Raw genomic sequence first — 23,245 nt, 5'->3', positions numbered from 1 at the left:
GTAAGGGCCTATCAACGATTTATGTATAGGGGCAGTTGTATGAGGAAATAATGCGGCCTAATACACATATGTTAATGAAAATGGGCCTATTTTTCTTTTACACTGGACTTTACAACGTCCTGAGAAACCCCGTGGCTTGAGCTCGTGTAACAAAGTGTGACGTCACGCTCACATCATGCTGCCACTGTAGCCTTGCATTACAAGGTTAGCTGTCGTATTACCTACCCACGATCACTGGCATAGAGTATAAACGATTAGTGTAGAAGCGACAGTTGGGTGAAAAGTGAATAGTACCTAATAAATGGTTTCTATGTTTTTGTATATTTCTTTGTTGTGATTATGTTGTATTATTCAAGAAAGAAATGTCAAGAGAGCCATTTTTTGGCTGTCGTGTCATTTCTGCTATAAAATCTTATACACATACATACGTAGTTATGACTTTTTTTTGTGACTGCAAAATATACTTTACTTATAATTAAAATTAAAGTACAAAACTAAGTTAACACGTTCGAGGACAGAACGAGATTATACGTCGTCGTTCGAAATTTTGATATGGCACAACGTACAATGACGTCCAAATAAAATTTTTACTTTACGACAGAACGTACATTTCCGATGAACGTTCAAGTTAAAATCCTATTGAATGTATCTTGTGTCACAACATTTAAAATACTCGAAGCTTTACTGTCACGTAGAGTAAGTTTTAAACTATTTCAAATAAGAGCCGTTGACGGTGGGCGGTAACGGTACTCACACACGCACAACGTGTAAATGCGTCGCGCGCTCCTACCGCGCTCCTACATTCAGTGCGGCTGCGTCACTGCGGGTTGCGCTCGCGTTCACTAAACATTTCGTGGCGTATCGTAATATTTGCCGCGACACAACATCGTAAGTATTTAGTTTATTTTATTTATGTATTATTCCTCAGCCAGACAATATACTATTTTACTATGAATTAATAATTTTACTCCGTGAAATTGATGTTTATTGGATTATTTTGTGTGTTTTAGATGGATAAGCGCAAAACAAGACTGATGAGCATTTTCGATGATTCCGACAGCTCTACCGAGGCGGATCCTTACCATGATGATGATAGAGAATATGGTTCGGATAAAGATTTTGACCCACAAGGCAATACAATTACACGTTGTGTCCGTTCACGTCTAGTTAATTTTACTTTTAATGACGTAACGTATTTATACGATAACGTGATAAAACGGTTGTGTCATGGTGTCTTTAAAACGATATATTTTCATGGGACGCTACGTACTCATACGTCGTATAATTTGTATGGACATTTACTGTGTCATTTTGGTACACAGTCTCAAGTGGTAGCGTCCTCGAACGTGTTAAACATAAAAAAATTCAACCATAAAAATATGAGGTCCTCTAGACTTTTTAATCCTTCATACAAATACGCAAGCATTGTAAATAAGGAGATTAAACAAGTGAGATCGGTAATTATAGCTCTAAAATATTAAAAATATCTGTATAATAGCTAGAATAAACACCGCGGCTGTCAATTTCGAAGATCCTTGACAGTAGTCAGAAGCTTGAAAGTCTGACAACCAGTCTTACCGAAGGGTATTGTGTTATAGCTCCGGAAACTGGGTTGTGGAGGTCAATAGGCAGTCGCTCCATGTAAAACACTGGTATTTAGCTGTATCCGATGATACTGGAAGCTGACTCCAACATAGTTTGGAAGAAAGGCTAGGTGATGATGATAAAATTCTAGCCCCTCTACAAAAATATCCATACTTAATCTATGACACCTAACTATGAAATGAGCTCGCGAATGCATCGAGTCGGATTACTCAGTAGTACAGCAGCCTTGGGCCCTTTGCGGCGAGGCCAAGGACTGTGCAAGGATAATGCTCAGCGTTGTATATTATACTGCTATCGCCTTTGTTGAGGTGTTGGTCACTGCTCAATAGAGCGAAACAGTTCAATTACTGTATTAATTATATATTATGTAATGCATAATAGATACAGAGACAGAGAGAATATCGCTAGGAAGGCCTACAACTAGATTATAACATACGCTAATAGCCAGTTGCCCTCACCGGTCGGTAAACGATCAACGGTAAGCAACCTTGGCGCGGACATTCCGTAGATGGGTGACCGCATAGTGGTATTTGAGCTTGGCGTCTCCATGCTTCGGAGGGCACGTAAAAAGTTGGTCCCTGTTATTGTAGACTGCCTACAACAACAGGGACTAACTTTTACGTGCCCGTGGCTAGTTGCACTCATAACTGATCAGTGGATTAAGCAACCTTGGCGCGGACATTCCGTAGATGGGTGACCGCATAGTAGTATTTGAACTGGGCCTCTACGTGATTCAGAGTTCACGTAAAAAGTTGGTCCCTGTTGTTGTAGACCGCCTACAACAGTGATTACGCCTACGACTGATGAGTCTAACTAGCCGCGAGCGCCTCAAATAGATCAAAGAACAATTAAAATAAGCTTAAACAAAACCTTGAAACCGAAACCCGGAACCAATAAAATCGATACACCGATTTAATTAATATCGATACAGAATCTTTAAAAAGTGGTCCGCATTGTTATCGATATGAAATCGGAGTCGTTTCACTGAGATATTGGTGTCGTTGATCGACATTGCTATCGTTCTCTAACATGCTAGCTTCGATGACAGGTGTATTGTAAACTCTTGCGTTTTATGATGCCCTAGTACAATGGGGGCATTGAGGAGCTAGCACACCAGAGTGTAATGTAACGGAAGAATTTATTTTTTATTTCATTCTTGAATAAGTATTAAAGCACTAAGAACACAATTAGAAACAAAACCGGCCAAGTACAAGTAAGACTTGCGCACGTAAGGTTCCGTACCACTAATAGGAAATTAAAATAAAAAAGCACGTTTACTGGATGGTGATTTGGTGATCCGCCCTCATAAGTGCTCATTCACGTTGACTCGCGGGCGCGGTGGCGGGCGCGGTCGCGAAATATCAAACGTATGGCGATGTACCGAAGTGTTCACGTACAAACCGTTCGCGCGGTCTAAGTCGCGGGCGAGCTAGCGGCGTCGCGCGCGGCCCGCGTGGTGCGCTCGCGCCAATATCAAACAAGTGAAGATGTTCGTGTGTGTTCACGTCGAACTAGCGGTGGCGGGCGCGATGTCAAGTAAGATCAACCAGTTTGAGCCAGTTTGAGCCAAACGCCCGCCTGGCGGCCAACGTGAACACAAATCGCCACGTCCCCGCGACCGCGCCCGCCACCGCGCCCGCGAGTTCCAACGTGAACAAGCACTTATATATATTTATTTATGTCTGTGTTTTAGTATTTGTTGTTTTAGCGACAACAGAAATACATCATGAAAATTTCAACTGCCTAACTATCACAGTTCATGAAATACAGCCTGGTGACAGACAAACAGACAAGCAGACAGCGAAATCTCAGCAACTAAATCCTGTTTTTACAGCATCTTAAAAAAAAAACAATAAACCTACCAATTAAATAAAAAATCTTACGCTATCAAGCAAACTAAACTTCCACTATAAAAATTAGGTTAGTAAACCTCACTACAATGTACAACAACCTTCATTGAATCTACTTGCATACTTCAAATCCGTCTGGTAAGTATCAGTTAAGTTTAATACGGGTTATATTTTACTGGTGAAATGTGTCTATTGCTCGCGACGGCAACACCACGTGCTCGCTATTATTTCAATGATACCTATATTTAGATACTGCTTGAGGCTTTCTATTTGTTTCGTGAAAAGTATTATTTCTACGAAATAAGGTTTCCGTCTATAAGGAATTAAAAGTTTCATTTAAAAGTAGATTTGCTTCTTAGTACAGAATTGTATTGGAATATGGATGTTTCCAAATATTAATTTTTCATAACAAAATTCAACTATGTTTAGTTTGTTTAATTAAATAATACATGCATGTAAATAACGTTTTACGACTTTTTGTTTGGATGAATAAAGCTTTTAAGGAAACCAGCTTCATTGAATTTTCAAATTATATTGAGAACAGTTTTCTAGATAAACGTCAGTCGTGAATTAAGGCTCACACTCATACATACCATGCTCTACGGAATGATAAATTATATAACCAATCAGTCTTCAACCGTCATTCGAAGCATCAAATAGGTTCAATTTCAAAATCAACATCAATACCCTCCATAGCGTTTGAAGCAAATACGTATAAGGTATACACAACGGCTACGAAATTCGTAGCTCATATTGCTACGAGCTCTACGGTGTCGTAGCAATTTGTAGAGTGTCTACGCGGCAATAGCCTCAATGGAAATTGACGTTGGAAACTCGACGTGTGTATTGCATTCAACTTGAAAATAGTTTGTTAGCGTAGCTAGGTGTTTATTAAGATAATTTGTACAAAATTCTGGATTGTAAGTTTGATTTATGGTTTAGGGCTCTCAGTTTCTATTCCCAAGAGGTCCAGTTTATATAAAGTTTGATTATAGTAATTTTTTGTATGAAAGATTTCCAAAGCGAACAAAATCACGAATATAAAATACTATAACTCTTAAATCAACTATCATATCTATTTATAACATAAAATAAATATTTCACAATCGTGAATTGAACCCTTAACATTCATCCCTTAACTACTTCTAAATTTCATACGTTAGTACCATATTTACATTTCATTTGAAAAATCTTATCCAAACTCATACAAAACGCATGTAACACGCTATAACCCGATGGGATAACCTTCATAAAGACAGTAAGTTATTGGGAACCGATATGAACCCGCAATGCTATCCACCGATCGACTTCTGTGTCATTACGCAGTGTGATTTTTCATTTTGTTATTATAGCGTTTCTACCGTTTTACTATTCGGTTGAAAACATGGATTATAGAAAAGGTAGATGTGCTTATCTTAAGTAACATGAATATCAAATTAATCTGCGTGTTAGGACTTTGTGATTAAGCGATTTAACAGTTTTTGTTTTTAAATCTTTAAATTTAATTTCAGACATGCACGGTTTTTTTTAAAAGTACGGCTATCGAATTCTTACTTTACAGTTTTTCATTGATGCTTTCCACGAACTTGTTGCAGCAGTTCACAAAAAGATTTTTCATTACATTTATTTTTTACATATTTCGCATAATAAATCTTTATTAACACGCTACTGCTGGGCAAATCTCCTCCCAAACGAGGATCGTGTTAGGCCTTGAGTCCACCACGCTGGCCAATATATTTGAGTATGTATTATTTTTCACAGTATAAAGACCTCCTCCCTTCTACAATCAATGGTAACACGAACTTTATAGTGAAAACGGTGGATCGTAATAGTAAATTTTGGAGTAAGTTTAAACCTGTCGCGTTGGGAATAAATTTACTTTTTTATTACTTTATTATAGTGTGGAATGTAACGCGGTGTTCACTTCAAACTTATAGTTTGTGAAACTTAACACGTTTCACATGGTACTGTACTGTATATTACCTTTACAACTGTATTTCGTCGCTTCAGCCATACATACGTGTACCTAGTTTAATCATCTGGTTTTTATTTTCGTTGATATGTCATAACTTTAAATCTTTCGCGTTGTATATTTTATTATATAATTGAATACATTTTAGGCTGACAGCCTGCGAACACGGCAAGTGTAACCTGATTTCCTGTGGTAAAAAGTATCCTCGATTAATCCAATTCATTTAAATCCGTCCAGACGGTTTTCGTGGAAGAGATACAAACAAACATACACACAAACGATCCTCACAGATTTTCGCATTATGAGTAGTAGTCTAGTAACATATTAAAACCACGTTAACAAATAACATTGTTACCCAGTTACATAAAAAATCAAATGGTAGTTCAAGCGTGATTGAGTAACAAACTTCCGATACAATAAAGTTCCATACTAAACCAAAATAAAACACAATCGACTGCCTTCTTACCACAATGATAAAAAATCACACGTATTCGACACTTAAAACATCACAAACAATACACGAGCAGCACCATCCATCAATCATTGAAACTCCCATTAAAATGTACGAAACAAGAAACATTATTATCAAAACGCTAGATATATGTACGAACACTCCCCACCTGCCGTCTGCCGAAAATACACCTTTTGTTTTAGATGAAAATCGAAAAAGAATCTCGCCTTCATTAACGAAGGGTGTAAGTTACGCGGGGGACTCGGCGAGGGGACTATTCTGAATTTGCCAAAATATTTTTGTAGGTGTTTTGGAAGGGATGTGTCTGATGTTTTAAATATAATTAAATGTTTTATAATTTTATTATCATTGGAATAATGCTTTTGGTGCATCGTGAAATGTTTTCAAGATTGAGCTACTATTTTATAGGTGGAGGTTAAATAAGTAATTTACTCGTATTATAAACAATAAATGAATTATTTTTTAAAAACAACGCACGTGTCAATATTTCTTGGCGGCAAAAATACATTTGAGTATTTAATTAACTTTCAGTTTAAGAAACTTATCATCGTCTATTTAGTTAGATTACCATATAATCATCCAGAAATTATTAAGACACTAGGAGCCAGTTTTACAACTAATAGATAAGTATCGAATAGTTTATTTGATAGTTAAAGTAAAAGCAAATGTATGAAAAAATCTGTCAACATTGCATTTGATAAACTAACCGATGTTTATTAAAATATGGCGAATTCAACAACGAATCTCTAAATTACATAGCACATCATAATTCATACTTTTGCGAAAAAGTTTCACTAATATCAGAATAGTCCCCAGCAAAGCATTTTTAATTTGTACTTGAAGTAAAAACCGGAGGGCACACGAGATGGTTTCGCGAGTGAACACAAAAAATAGACATTTTGTTTTGACACACCGAGGGGCGGCTGATTGAAATGCTAAAAATATTTGTATACTCCACACTGTTGAAATTAAGGTGTAATGTGTGTACTGTCGTGTTAAATGTAGCGATTTTTGAAACGTTTCCATTCCTCGTGAATTGTGGGAGTACTCTGAGTGGTATTAACATTTTGTTGCTGTATTTTAGACTGTGTTTTTTTTGTAAAAATATCTTTGTAATGAAAAGTTAAGCTCGTGTTGTTGGGTACTTTTAAGGAATTTATATGTTTCTTTACAAAATACATACCATAAATGTATCTTGCAAATTACTGTAACTCGGACAGTGGTAATGGTGCAACAAACGACATAACTAGGACACAGCCCGTCAAGATTACATCAAATATGTTGAAATAATTAGAATTACAAAACCTAAAAGATAATCGCAATCACGCAATAATTATCATGATATCATTTCTTTCTTACTATAGCCTTAGCAAATAAATTTGAATTACTATAACGCGGACTTTTTTGTATAATGCTGTATTAAGTAAAACTTGTGATTGTAAGCATTAGAATTTTGATTGTCAATTGCATCGGATTCGTATATCTTGAGACTGTAGATAGAAAAGGACAGCTGAAAGGATCTTAAAATCCGTTTCACCAGATCCCAGAACAAAGTACTTTCAATTCCGTTCACATTCTCAGATGTGGAAGAATTAAAACTATCAGTTGGCATGCCATAGCTTATCGCTGAAGCAGACGGCAATTAAGCAGATTGCGTTTATATGGGTTCCACATAAATCAGGGATCCGCAATGTTCCGCGCGCGGCTGCGAATTCCCTCAGGGTAGAGCCTTTACGTTTGCGATTTCAGTGATATATTTTGCGTTAATCCTCTTAAACCTGTGTGCTGTTTGTGTCTCTTCTTGTTCGTTTGTGCAGTTAAAGCACGAAATATAAGATTTTAAAATGATAATTATGTAGATTTAAATAATAGATTAAATGAGGCGGTCATATATACATACATACATTTACAGTAACATGATATGTAATATCGCGCTTGTTATACTCGAAGACGTAGGCAGTGGTGTATCTAATACCACACAAAATGGCATTGAAAATATCGTACCAGTAATAGAGGGCGAGCCTGTAGTCCTATACCGGGCAAGTTACTGAATTCCGGGGATAGTGTTCATACCGTCTGGGCTGCAGAAGCTGTTTCAAGTTGGACAATGGCCATAAATATCGTAATACAAAATGATTAGCTCAAAATGTAGTTTTCTGTAGCAATTTAAATTTAGGCTAAACTTTTAACTAATAATCTAGCTGCAGCAAAAATTTGTTTGTCGCGAAGATGTTTGACACTCAATCAGTAACCAAAAATATTGGACAGAGTTCGATTTTGATAAACAGATTTACAACCTAAATAAAAACACTGTTAACCACAGAAAATCTTTTCACGCAGACAAAGCTACCAAATACAGGTTTTTATTCTATTTCCACATTTCCATGTTCACATTATTAAAATATCGAAATACACAAAACAATAATCATATCTTCAAACAAATCTCGCTAATCTAATGGCCATATACAATACTTAGCAATATGTCTTCGTGTGATTTAGTTTAACGTAATTAACGCTTACCAATGTAGACGTTCCGTGCCCCCCGGGACCCGGGACACGGGACATCCCGGTATATCCCGGGACATGACGACTCTTATTTGATGTGCAATAACATTTGCTTGATCTGTTTTTGTAAACAATTGTTTTGTTGTTTGATTAGAGTGGGTCGTGGATGTGATTCTTAAGTAATAATAATTTAGTAGAATATAAACACCAAGTGGTTAGGTATGTAGTTACGTTTAAATATTAGCAACGTTTACTATGATTCATACTACAAATACTATTAAAGCGAGTAAAATACTGTAATAGCAATTTATTTGAGCTGTTGAAAAATATATAAAGATATTTATTTCATGTATAAAATATGGATATATGTTGTTAAGAGAAATTACTAAACGCATTTTATTAATTTTAACACACAATTTTGTAGTTCTTCCGGTGCAATGCCGCCAAAATTAGTTACGAATATTTTTTACAGCAAAATTGTTAACTTAAATACCTTCTTTCTATCTGATTTTCTTTTTCTAACTGTAAATAGGTATCGTTTCAAAATCTTTATTATTTACAAAAGAATATTAAATGTAAATATTTTTAGCTTAAAGTTCAGAAATTATCTAGAATTTCTTATTGTAGAGGACCAACATACGAATTCATACTAGTAATCATATACGTCTAGTTTCGAAGACAATTATCACAAAACAGGAAATTGCGTAATCAAACGTAGGCTTCATACAAAGCTTATGCTATAACAACATTGCCCAATCCGGGAACCGAACCTAGCACCTCCCAATAAACAGTATTATTGCCTTTCCCACAAATTGACATCATTTGTTGGCAAACAAGCGACTGTGTATCAATTGAGGTAATATGACGTCACGTGCTGAGCTACTCCAGAACAATAGAGCTTTAACGATATCTCATTTGGTTCAATCGTTTCCGAGGATTCGAATACAAACATACATATAACTTGTTTTCTAAATATACGTGTTTTCGTGTTGTTGTTTTAGTGTACATATGAATTTCGCTGTATATTTCAGTACAATCTATTAATAACAAGCTGTTAAGAAAACAAGAATAAAATTTAGAATCTAATTTTTTTTTTAGAATTTGTAAACTTAATATCATGAGCACGATTCTCTACAGTCGGTACTAACGAGTATCGAAAATTTGACGTTTAAATTGTACTGAGTAATTTCTTTTTTAGGTCACCCACCAGAGGCGCTGATCAAGTTTTCATTCTAAACGAAAGTCAATGCAGTAGGCAATTGCCACTTTGTACTTAAGCAAGAAACAATACTCTTTCAGCCGGCTTGCGTCGTAAAGACTCCACAATAAATTTACTTATCGATATACCTAGTCTTATTATTAGATGGATTTCTCAATTGATAAACAAGTCACAAAATTAAATATACTATAGTAATCTGTAGACTATGTCTAAGTTTACGAAATAAGGGATATTATGAGTTTGAAATAACCACCCATCTACATACAGGTTTATACCTTAGCTACAGAGCTTACCTCGTAAGCCTAAATCCGCTCAAAAAATAAGTAACAGCGGGGAATGAATCCGGTATTATCTAAATACTTAATGTCACAATACCAATATGCCAAGTATCGGGAAAAAGAGTAGTAGCGATGATTCAGAGCCGCTTAAAATATTACTTCGCCCTCTGTAGGGACACTACACAAGTTATAAGCGATAGCGATTTTCTATTAACGATATTTAATTTAGTTTTTGATGTAGAGTTTACTCTATTTGAGGCTATGGTAAATTAAATCTATTATTTTATGTGAATCAACTGAACAGCTATGAAAAAATAGTTGATAGTTACTTTGAGATTAGTATTCAATGTGTAACTATTTGGACTGTTAATTGCAGATGGCAGACCTCGCCAAAACATCTAACAAACTAGAACAAATTATGCATTTTCTAAATATTATAATTACATAATATAATCAAGCAACATCAAGCTCTAAAATATGTTTGTTATGATCAACTAATTCAATGATTCATGCCACTATGCCTTTATTTAGATAGACACAAGACCTTGAAAAAACCGATCAACTAAAACTAAATACACCACGCCAGTTACATCAGAAGGTGTAGGCAGAGGGGTCATACATCCACGTTACGCCTATTAACAATGTTAGTCCAATGTAATAGCGAACGAACTATTGCTGTGCACGTTACCAAACTCCGGGCTACTATTGAGAAATATTCAAAATTTAAAAAATACCAATACTTACCACTTTGCCCGACCCGAAAACCAAACCCAGGGACCTCGTGCTTAGCAGTCAGTATCGACTAGAAACTAATAAATTATAATAAATGATTTAAGTAAAGCGATTACATAACACAATAAACCTCTCCCAGCTCCCAGCATGGACCATACAAAAGGGTTTCATAGTACGTGTGACATTCCCTAGGGAAATCTTTTCGACGCCAACAGGGGTGAAGTCGGCATTAACTCGACTTTCATTCGTCAACTGTATCCCTACGCCTGAGACATGCATTTTACATACTACTCTATTTGAAAAGTACTCTTTTGGTGACCCTAATGCATTCGTTATGAGACGCTATTATTGTTGATAGGTGTCTCAATTTGAATAGAGGTTAGGATTATTGAAATGGTTTTATGCTCGGTTTCGGTATTTCTATATGAGTTTAAACGCTATTAGGTAAACTACCGCTAAATGTACCTCAGAAACCGGGGGTTTAAAGATTTAGAATCGGGGGCTTGGCTTGTGCATAGTTGTGGCAGCAAATGGATTAACATACTGTCATTGTCTTAATACGCTAACTAATAGTTATTAGAAGTTGTGAAACCGGCAAATGTCACTAAAGTGCTATTTAAAGAAGCTGGGTAACCTCTTCAACTATCTAAGAAGAACTGGCTAAGAAGGATCTATTTGAAAAATTGATTTCCGGGAAAAAAGATAACTAAATAGGAATTTTTAAAGCATTTTTAAAAAATTGCTAAAATAACATAACATCGTATTCCTTCATACTATATTTCTATCTTTCTTACGATACGTTAGTCACATTGCGTACCTCAAACACTAAAAACTAATTAATTAACCAACAAAAGTACAAATAAAATCCGCTAAACAGTTTCATTAAAACAAACTCAAAACTCACAGCAAAGTAAAAACATTGTAAACAGAATAAACCGAAGCAATTTTCAACTGGAATCAACTCACGTACACTCATCAGCGCTCTGTGAAAAACGACCAATATATCAACACTCATTTCCTTCACACTGCTAAGAGATTCTACTTACGATAAGGATTGAATACCCACCAAAAGTTTGTATACAACGTTCTGAGAAGGCGTCTTAGAAATAATTCTAGAAGGTGCAATCATGATGCAAGGAGTGGAGCAGTCTTTAGAGAAGACTGAGTTTTCGGTAGTCTTAGTTATGTGTATGTATTGTTTATTCGTTAAACGGTTTAGAAAATCATTGATGAAGGAAAGGACTTCTGAAAGTTAGAAATAATGACCGACACTTGGCCAAAGTGATGACTGCATTGGCATAGTTACTTTAGAATAGATACCACTTTTAACGAATTAATGTTGATAAATAATAGGTTAAATTCATCGTTTTTGTGAGGAAATTCTTTTTTTTTTCGCTAATGTCATTCATTTTTTGGTTAGCTTAGCGCAATAAATGAATAAATTATATAATTATTATTTTACATACACAAAAAGGGTATTTTTGGTCACACATTATCCATTTTAGAATAAGTTTACATAAGACATAATTTCCACGACTTTGGTCAATAATTATTTATCTTTAAACTATAAACTATGATTGAACACATACATTACCTCTATTTATTTCCAGTAAGGTAAACTAAACTTGAACGCAAATTCCCATCTAACTGCAACATTAAACAAAGGTATATTTGAATGCGTGTGTTTTAGTATTTTTTCACCATTATGGGTAGGATGCACGTCTTGTTAGCGAGTGAAATAAAACTGCGCGTCTCAGGGGTCGAGGCACAAATAAACAGTGTAGACACTCTTTTGATCTCGCGCTGTCGAGTAATGAGTTGGTACAGGGTTGGCTGTTGGCCTGTTGGCTTGTTGGCTTTGTTGGCTTATTGGCTGTGGTAACTTGGTGATATCATTTTAAGTAAATTATATTTAAGTACCTTTGACTGTTTGTGCTTTGTGGTCACTTATTTTAATAGCTAAGCCAAAGAAAGATCCTATAAGAAACCGTTTTTGGAAGTTAAAAGACTACCCAATAATTTTAAGTTAGGTTACACACTATAACGATAACCAGTAGGAAGAAAGATTTAACTTATAAAAAATAATTAATTCGGACTTTTTGGTCACAAATCCTTTCGTCGCGTGGTAATTACTTTCTACTTATTATATTCTATCAAAAGTCGCGAGTTTCTTTACTCCTAATGTTATAACATTTATCATACACCTACCACTAATGACCAACACGTTGGTTATTGGCTATATTGGTTGTTGCTCCTCCACTGAAAAATACCGTATGTGCACATTGTGCACTCTTCGATGTTGTACTCAATTTTTATTTATTTTCTCTGTGACTATGTTGACAAGGTTTTAATTTTGAATTTTCGTGTAAATAGCTATCAAAATACAACAAAAATGTTCTGTATGTAATGAAATAATACAAACTAAAACCAAATCACAACTTTAAGCTACTGCCTACTATGATTGTCATCTAATCTATCCATCAATTACTTCAACTTGTATAAAAACTCTGTGAACTACATTAACAGCAAAAAGACAATCGTCAGTACTCTGTACCTGTCAATTTTGATGTTTTTGACAGATAGGTCATATGTCAAAAAAGTCACAATAATACCTTGATAGGAGTTATATTTAGATGTAAAAAGTGGCTTTTTGAAAAGGGCGTGATCATTTGTACATATAATGTATGTATAAATATTGTCCCTTAGGAATTCTATAGGAAAACTAAAGAAACACAACATATAAATCCAACAAACACATCTCAAACTTACGCAACATACTTGTAAAGTACTTGAAATAAACCCGTGCGCCGTGCAACAGTTAGCGCAGTGAGTCGCACACAAGGACTGAAGTGGCCCGAGGCAAGAGGCAAGCCTCAAGGCTCAAAGGCCCTACACTCGAGTGCCTTTGCCTCGAAAAAAGACAGCCGGACTTCGAACGTAATTGCTGTTTAAATGTGGAATGCTTTTTTGAAAGAGTTTGAATTAATGACCGTTTTTTTTCGGCAGTTTGGATAGTGCGGGTTTTCTTTGAAGGCGAACTATATATTTATTTTTTATTTTGGGAATGTTAAGGGCTGTTACAGGCTGTAATGTAGTTTTATAAGTCCACCTCTCGACTTTGCCCAATTTAAACAGTTATCAAACAAAAAATCTTTACGCCTTTTACACATAAAACTTCCTCTTGAATCACCCTATCTATTAAAAAAAACGCATTAAAATCCGTTGCATAGTTTTAAAGATCTTAGCATACATACACACAGACATAGAGACTAGCTGATTAATTATAGTATAGTAAAAATTTATTCCGTTAATTCTGTTCCTGTTGCAACTTTGATCCCATCGATCCCTCACTAACCATGTCCCGACAATTAAAAAAATATATTAAAGAAAAAACTATCACGCGTACATACACATTACATACATTTCGTAGTTATAAAAATGCATGGTTCAAAATATAACCATTCTCTACTACATATTGTTACGTCATCAATCTTTGTATCTTATTTTCGATACAAAAATGCATAAGAATCAATTAATCTTTACTCTTCAAACGACATCAAATCTCTTTCTTGCAAACATTAAGCGATCATACATCACTATCATTTTGAAACATTCATCAATGTTTTTCAGAGTAAGGCAAAATTATAGAAGTCGCAATAAGAAGAAAACTATATCAAAACAGCGCTCTGTTAAAAACCCGAAACACGACCTTAATCGAATTTTGTATACACGTGAATTAAGGCTGGACATTCACTACACGATTGTGCGATTTTCTGCAGCTGAAACAACGTATATAAAACTGACAAATCGAAAAGATAACTAGATTACTTAACAACAGCCGATGACTGTAAAGATCTTTGACAGCCGTTAACAGCAGCCAAAAGCCTGATAATCTGACAATCAGTCTTACCTAGGGGTATCTTGTGGAGGTGCGATAGGTAGTTGCTCCATGTAAAATACTGGTATTGAGCTGCATCCGGCAATACTGGACACCAACATACTTTGGAAGGAAGGCTAGGCTGATACATTAAACTCGTAATTAAATACGTAACCCAAAATTAGTCACGACATAACGCAACTTCCCAAAAGCATTACCGACTAATCGCACAACGAGTAGGTAACCTTAAATGCATACGTATACAGGGTGATTAATCGAGCAGCGGGAGTATCTACGGTGTGTTTGGTTCCTCAACAATGATGGATCACGGCTGCAGGACGGTCTACACATACCCTTATTTGTCAGCTTACTTACTGATATGTAAGTATGTACACAGCTTTGTAATATACAAGCATTTTAGAATATATTTATTTTTTATATTCGTTTTAGAAGTCGGATAGCCAAATGTCGGTGTATATATTTTCAGTTCTTTCTTTTTAAATACAACTTCTCAACTCCCCAACACTAAGATTTTCTCTTGTGTCGCGGGACTTTTACAAACATACAAACAACGGACACAAAATACGCAACGCCCAGGCAATCAATTGTAAAAAAAACCAACGCAACAAGTACAACTTTTTGAAGTTATCTTTGTATTGAAAATAAGTAGATATCACTTATAATAACGACAAAAGAAACTCGTGAAAAGCTTGCTGTTAGTTATTTAAAACAATTATTATTTAACCCGCTCTTGATCAGCGTTAAGGGCTTAAGGTATAGCCTCTCCCCCTTTCCCTCTTCTATGCCGTTACAGCGAAACCACTGAACCGATTCTGATAAAGTTTGGCATGAAAATAATTGAAGTACAGAGCTCAAACATAGGCTACTTACTTTTCCAACTTTACGAACAAAGTCGCGGGCACAGCTAGTAATTATAATTACTTTATACACGCAAACCATGTCTATTATAAATGACTACAGAAGCTTATATTCCGCCCATTTCACCATTATTAATCATGACGAACCATGAGATACCATCTATATAGTGTATGGAAAATTCACATACTAACATAAATCTAATCATCTGTGCTAATAATTTATCACTGTATATAAAAGTTTTTATCTTTACATAGATATAGAATAAAAGTTTAGTGTACGTTGTCGAAATCAAATAGCTGAAGTCCACTGTTCACATTAATAGTTATAACAGTGTGCCTTTAGGTAAAATCCGCATGAGAATAAGTTTAGTAGTTTTTGAGTTCCTCGCAAATAGACAGATAAACAGGCACAGCGTTGAATTAGTAGTAAATATGTAATGGTGTGCAAGAAAATAACAGCCTCTTTTTTCTATCACTTATAAATTTATGATGTGGGAAAACTCAACCATTTACGAAAATTTCGTAAACACATTTTCCGTTTTACCCCTTTCATCTTCCTAGATTAATACTTTTCTTGAAGAAACCCAGTCTCAGCACACATTTGAAACATACATTCATACATATGATCACGCCTCCCCAGAGATAGGCAGAGACCAGAAAAACATTAATTTTATCTTAGTAATAAAACTAACAACAGCTGTTTAAGCGGCCCGAAAACCTTAAAACTGCTATCACAATTAATCAGCAACTTAAAACTTTAAAATACTAAGCATTATACACAAACCCGTGTGTGTATGCTAGTCTCATATAACATGGTAACGTGCACAAAGCTCAATCCATCATACGCGACTTTTTAAAATATTGAATGTTAGATACCGCGTTCTATTTTATTTGCATGTTACACGATCACCGATGGTTTTTATTTTTATTTCATATTTTCAGTTGAAATATTTTGTACATCGTAAATCAAATTACAGTGGAATTGTATTACAGATGTGATTAAGAAATATCTTTATTCGTATAGATGGAATGAAATTCGTGCTAATACATTTTGTTTATGAGGAAAACTGTCTGTCTGCCGATCACGCTTTCAATATTATAATTGCGATGTCCTATATGTAACGCTTATCCATCTAAGCTGCTGAGCCGATTCTGAAATTGACAATGGAGACAAAAAGCTTACCAGTTTTCAGCGATAATAATTCTTTTTTACAGGGAATTAAACGCAAGAGACTTAAATTACACTTAAAAAAGAATACTGAGGGAAACTAATATATTATTTTTCCACCGTTAGACTAGTCTACTCCCAAAATTAGGGAGGGGTAGACCGTAAGTCTATTCTAAAGTAAAGTAGTAGTAAGTAAAAAAAGGAGCCTAGGTGTTAATCTAAATAAACGAAAGAGACTGGATCCCGCGACACAGGGTATCCTAGTGTAGGGTCCAGGGCTTTGTTAAAATTTTGTAATTTCCTTCTAAACAATGAATACATTTTTATTTTATTTTAATTCATACTGATATTATAAATGTGAAAGTAACTCTGTCTGTCTGTCTGTCTGTCTGCTACTCAATAACGCCTAAACTACTGAACCAATTTGCACGAAATTTGGTATAGAGATATTTTGATACCCGAGAAAGGACATAGACTATTCTAGGGTCGGCAAACCAACGCAAAAAGTCGAACTTTACAGAAACAAATTCACCCATTCTCTCTTATTGGACGCAAGCGACGTTGCGCGGGTCAGCTAGTAAACTATATATGTATCAAATTTCATTAAAATCCGTTCAGTAGTTTTTCCATGCAAGAGTAATAAATATACATCCATATTCCATCCTCACAAACTTTCGCATTTATAATATAACTAGGAAATATATTTTATTAGCTCTACATATTAAATTCAGATAGTATTAAAGTTAGTAATTATCGCGCGCACATAAGGTAGTTTTAGTGTAAGATTAGAGAGCGCACTAATATTTATCATTTTAATTAAAACCTTAAGGCTCATGATTCATAGCCAGGTTACACAGGTAAAGCAGGTAACTTATTTAATTACCTGGACTGTCCTTAGTATTATTAAAAACTTCAATAAAGTTGATTTCTACTTTATTTTCTCGTAATATATTTGTTTAAAACAGCCGCCCGGATCGATCTCTGAGGTTAAGCTACGCTTGCCGAGATTGTTCTGTGGATGGGTAACCGGCTAAAACGTATTGAGTTCCTCCGTGTTTCAGAGGGCACGTTAAATTGTGGACTGTCATTTTCCAAGATCTTTGACAGTCGTTAACAATAGACAGAACCTTGAATATCTGACAACCAGTCTTAACGAAGGGTATCGTGTTATAACCCAGATATCCGGTGAGACTGGAAGCCGACTCCAACATAGTTCGAAGAAAGGCTAGGCTTATATATACACAGATAGCATACGCTGATAGTTACCTGTATAAACGCATAGAACATTTTTTACCCCGGGAAATATTTTCACGGAACGGCACTTTCAGCAGCAGTTTATCTATTCAATAGCGTTAAAACTCATACAAAAAAACGCTATTGAATAGATAAACTACCGCTAAATGTACCTTAGAAACTGGGAGTCAGTCGGGCAAAGTCGCGGACAGAAGCTAGGAACTTCATAAAATCATTAGTATATCAAGTAAAGTTCACAATTAATTAACCCTTCACCCACGACATAGGTCTGCTTATCCCCAAAACGGCTTGTCTTAACCTTCTGATATATATCACTGATAGTACGTATGTTAATTTGTCTGCATTTAAAGGCTTAGTACGTGATTAAGATAGTTTAACTATAATTTATTGGTGTGCAGGTTCGAGTCCGCGGTCGCGAGGGTACAGCGTCTTGAGAATGGACTTAAGTGATATTATGTAATATTAGTGTGTTATAGAGGTTATATACATACATACATACATAATATATATATGTAAATTGGGTTAAGCCTGTTAATGTATTCGTATATGTGGTGAATTTTCTAAATTTGCTATGTTTCTGCGTAAGTAACTGAGAAAATGTCATGAAAAGTATAAGTATTATTTTAGGATTTTCTTTAAATAAATTTTCAGAATACTACTGAAATAAAAAAATCTGATATTTTGTAAACATATCGAAGAAATACTACATATGTTTATGATATGCATTTCATGGGTAGATGAAAATTATTTTAATAATTTTCATAAAAAAATGGTGTGCAACCAATAATGAATGTACGATCAATTGCTACCAGACACAAAGCCAAGGACAGATCTCTGCTCAAAAATCGAAATCTCACTCGTAACATAATAATAATACCTGAATTAAAAATCTATTAAAACGCTAAACAAAAAATCCTTTACAGAATTAAACAAGCCTTTCGCCATATTGCCGCGTTTGTTTTAAAACAGCACATTTTAACATTATATTTATTACAAAACAATGAACGAGCTAACAATGTATTATAAAGGGCAGTACCCACTGGTCGCAGTAAATCATAAGAATGATTTAAGTCGTGTTCACACCGGCCCTATTTTTATTTACTGCGGTATCGCGAGACCCATCTACATATTTGGTACTTTCAGGGATGTTACGGTGACGTTAGAAATTTTGTGCGGGTTGTGGACATGGTATAATAAAAATATTTCTAGTTTATGGTGTTTAAATTTTAAATATACTTTTTAAATCAGAATACTAAATTATAATTTGATCTAAAAACATTTGGAATGTTGCTCATGGTCGTACAATTGTATTCATATTTTTTTTTAAATACCTGTCCAATTTATGTAAATATGCAATCTAACCAATTCACATGCGTGTTATTCCAAAGTAAATGCAACAAAGTTCCCTACCCGCACGTTTGGAAAAAGACCCTTGCACAGCAGTGGGACAGCAATGAGTCAAAAAAAAAAGTTGAGATATGATAAAGCTGGCACTCCACAGCGACACATCCCGTCAAAAACGACCAGTACCGATTTTCTCGTAAAAGATAGCATAAAATATCGAAACCTTACAATGCCTTCTCCATATCGCATTGTTCTTTGTCATAATGCAGTTGGACCATGTATAATATAACAATAAGTAACGCATGTCAAACTCGCACTTAGCAAGGGACCAGATACAATGTATCACTTATATCTACCCCCAACACACCCAGGGATGATAGAGTTATATAGCAACTTGGGCAAGAGATTCAATAACATATTATTATTATAGAAATAACTTTAACTTTCGAAAATATTGTAAAAGTAGAAATCGCTAGACTTTTCATCTGAAAATGTATTTTTAATAAGTTTAGTATTTTTTTAATAAGTAGGTACCTACTTCACAGGACAACTCAGGGACTTTTACAAACAACGGACACTAAGTAAAACGGGTTCGAAACAAGAACTTAGAGATACAATCGTTTTTTCTGCGTCTGACTGAAACCTACAACTTTTTAAATGGTCACTATTCACAAATGCTCCAACGAAAGTCAACCAACTTTATCACTACGCTGAAAACCGACAAAAACCTCGGAGGTAAAAATAACTTCAAAAATATTAAAACAACTGGCCACATCAAACAAACAAAACTCGAAAAGTCAAACGGGATCAATTTACAAATAGATTAAAATATTTACTCTGGCAACATTTAGGGCAATGATCAATTCGACCGTCCATTGCCGGGGGCAACGAAAATTTTAATCAAAGAAAACTTTAAATTACGAAAATTTCACGTAAATATCCCGAGGCGTTCCGAAGCGAAGTTTCGTATGTGTTATGTATTAAAACAAATATAAATAGTTGGATTTATCCATGGCTCGCGTTACGGTGAACGCAAACATTCCCCTACTACGGTTTGTTTAGTTACGCAATTTTGAGGTTAAAATTAAATATGGATGGAATTAAAGGGTTATGATAGCCAGATATTTTTAATGGCCGATGAATTTTGAATTTAAAACTTGGAATAAAATGTTTACTTATTTCTGAAGCAAACCATTTCTGTTTTTTCTTCACATTCCGTAACTGGTTAGAGTTCGAGTGGTAGTTTAAGATTGCCGTTCACGAGGTCCATAGGTAAATTCCCGGGTCGAGCAAAGTGCTTTTGTTTTTTCTATTTCTATTAGAATATTTTAAAGAAACAAAGTAATAAAACAATATCGCATGATGCAAACTTTATACCAAACTCATAAATAATTTCAATTTAACCTATCCACACAGCTATAGTAACTACACACCGATAGTAGTGTCGATTGGCATGTCAAACAGAGTATTTACGTTCACAAACATACAAACATACATACAAACAAGCATACAACGGTTCAACACTGTTTTCAATTCGATGTTTACACGATGCAAGTTATTAACGAAATCTCCGTTACATTTTATTTATGATATTACACTATAATGCATGTAAATAAAGATTATTTTTTTGTAAAAAAGAGATTTCATTATTATTATTGAATCATATTCGGGAGTGTAATAGTATTTTAAAACTAGTTGAACGACGCGGGACCTCTCGGATTCTTTTTATTACCTACTTCTGCAAATTTGTTCGATAAAATAATGTTGTAAAAGTCGGTTTAGCGGCTTAGCAGTGAAAGCGTTACAGGCAGATAAACTTTAGTTTTTATATTATTGGACAGAATTGTGGATTTTCCATTGTAGGGTGTGTAAATAACATTTTGTAACTTAACTTAATGTTAAAAGGTTTTATACGTTTGATTAAAATGTAATGGAGAAAAAAATCGGGGTAAATCATAATTATTGTTTGCCACAGGATATGCAACTATCTTCATAACATTCAGATTTTTTTTATTGAATCAACAGTTAAGCTTCGAAAGCATTAGAAACAAGATTCATAATAACTATGTATTAAAAATACAGAAAATATATTACAAAAACTTTTCTTAAAAAATTACCCTCATAATCCAGCATCAGTAATAAGCTGCACACATGGCAACACTGGGGTAGGAGAGACCCCACTATTTATAGGTCAATTACCCCTGGGTAATTAAGGCCATGCTTCAGTGAGATCACAGCTTTTGCCAAGATTGCTCAAATAAATTTAACGTCGTGATTCTTAGCTGCGTTATCATTCTTCGCAGATAGTGTTGTTATAACTTAATTAAACGTGTTATTTGTGTAGCTACATATTAACTTATTTCTATATGTATAACTTTAAACTTTCTCGTTTTTCTTTTTCTTCTACTTATCGTATGGTTAGTGGTCAACCTAGTGTCAAACATTTCAAGCCACCCGAAGGCTATTGACAAGCATTAACTACTATTTTAATAATTGAAACGGGACCACGGGACCGAGTTTTTACGTGGCCTTCGAGGCACGGAGCCGCCCAGTTCAAATACCACTAAGTGGTCACCCATCTATGGAATGACCGCGCCAAGGGTCGCTTAGCCCACGGATCGTTTACCGACTGGTGAGCGCAACTGGCTATGGGCGCCTCACATTTGTATAAATAGTGACATACAGGAATTAACGAAAACACGCATTTTACCTTAGAATGCCTGCCTTTTGATATAGTAGACGTTTTGATGTGGCATTATATTTTGGCAAGGCATTACTACTGTTCTGTTATCGTTGTTTAGAGTAACGGCACCGACTTTTAACGTAACTTCCGAAGGACGGAGACACTTATCTCTAGTACTAATGCCACTAGTCTACGAAATATTCGAATTTTTAATTAATCTAATTATTGCTTAACCCACAGATCGTTTACAACTTTAATTACACTCTTGTTTGGACAGTCCATGTCCACAAAATAATATCCTCTAAAAATCTGAACCCCACATTTAATCCCAATGTACAAAATAATATACAATCACAATAAAAAAAACAAAATGGAGGTTATTAAACTCAACTGGCAACACTGTAATATATTACTTTAAAAAGTAACGATATTTATTCCCTTTGAATGTGTTTCCTTTGAGCATTCCATATTTAAAAAATATGAATTTCCTTTTTGAGCGCGCGATTTTATTTTTTATCTGTGCCGCTTACAGATCGGGCTATTAATGTTTTTTTTAGCTTTTTAAGTGAAACAGATTATAAATGCATGCGTTTATTGCTTATGAATAATGATGGTTTAATTTAATTTGTTTTTTATACCCATGTTTTTGATGAAATGTGTTTAATTATTTTACACGGAAGCTTTTAAAATCAACTGAGATTATTCTATTAGATGATTTGGACAACTTATCTATTTGCTGAGACTTGTCCATCCCAATAAAAGCTTGAAAAATGTAGTGTCCCATTGCTGAGGAAGGGTCTCCTTGAGTCCACCACGCTAGCCAGGTGCGAGTTGGGGACTTTGCTTACCTTCAAGAACTGTTCTAAAGTAACTCTCAGGCATGCAAGGTTGCATCAGTATTTTTTTCACATTCATTATGCTCTAGCTACAGAAATTACCTTTAACATTAGTATAGAGAAAGGTTTGAGAATGAGTGCAAAAAGCATAAATCCATAGATTTATAAGTACGTCATCAATAACTGCGCGAGACTTCACTATCTAGATTTATCTGATCCTACCGTCTACCACGTTCTTGAACACGACAGAAACTTGTAGACCTACCTAAGGCATCGGAAATTCAACTCGCAAACCGGCCGGTTTCGGCCCGGAGTTTAAGAACGATGATCATAATAATATGACTATAAGCCCCTTATTACATGGGACTAACGTAGAAAATGTCGAAATTTTTTTTTCGTAACTTATTCACGTTAAAATCTTGTAGTCGTTACCAATCTAGCAGCAGACATTCACCTTGCGACCCGGAGTTTGATGATGACTTGTTTGATGATCATATGGCAATAGACTTGCTTCTTACTACATGGGACTAACGCAGAGAAGGTCGAAACATGTTTTTTTTACAATTTCGGAT

Source organism: Anticarsia gemmatalis, chromosome 17 (assembly GCF_050436995.1).
Source record: "Anticarsia gemmatalis isolate Benzon Research Colony breed Stoneville strain chromosome 17, ilAntGemm2 primary, whole genome shotgun sequence".
NCBI lineage: Eukaryota > Metazoa > Arthropoda > Insecta > Lepidoptera > Erebidae > Anticarsia > Anticarsia gemmatalis.
This window is presented reverse-complemented; position numbering follows the sequence as displayed.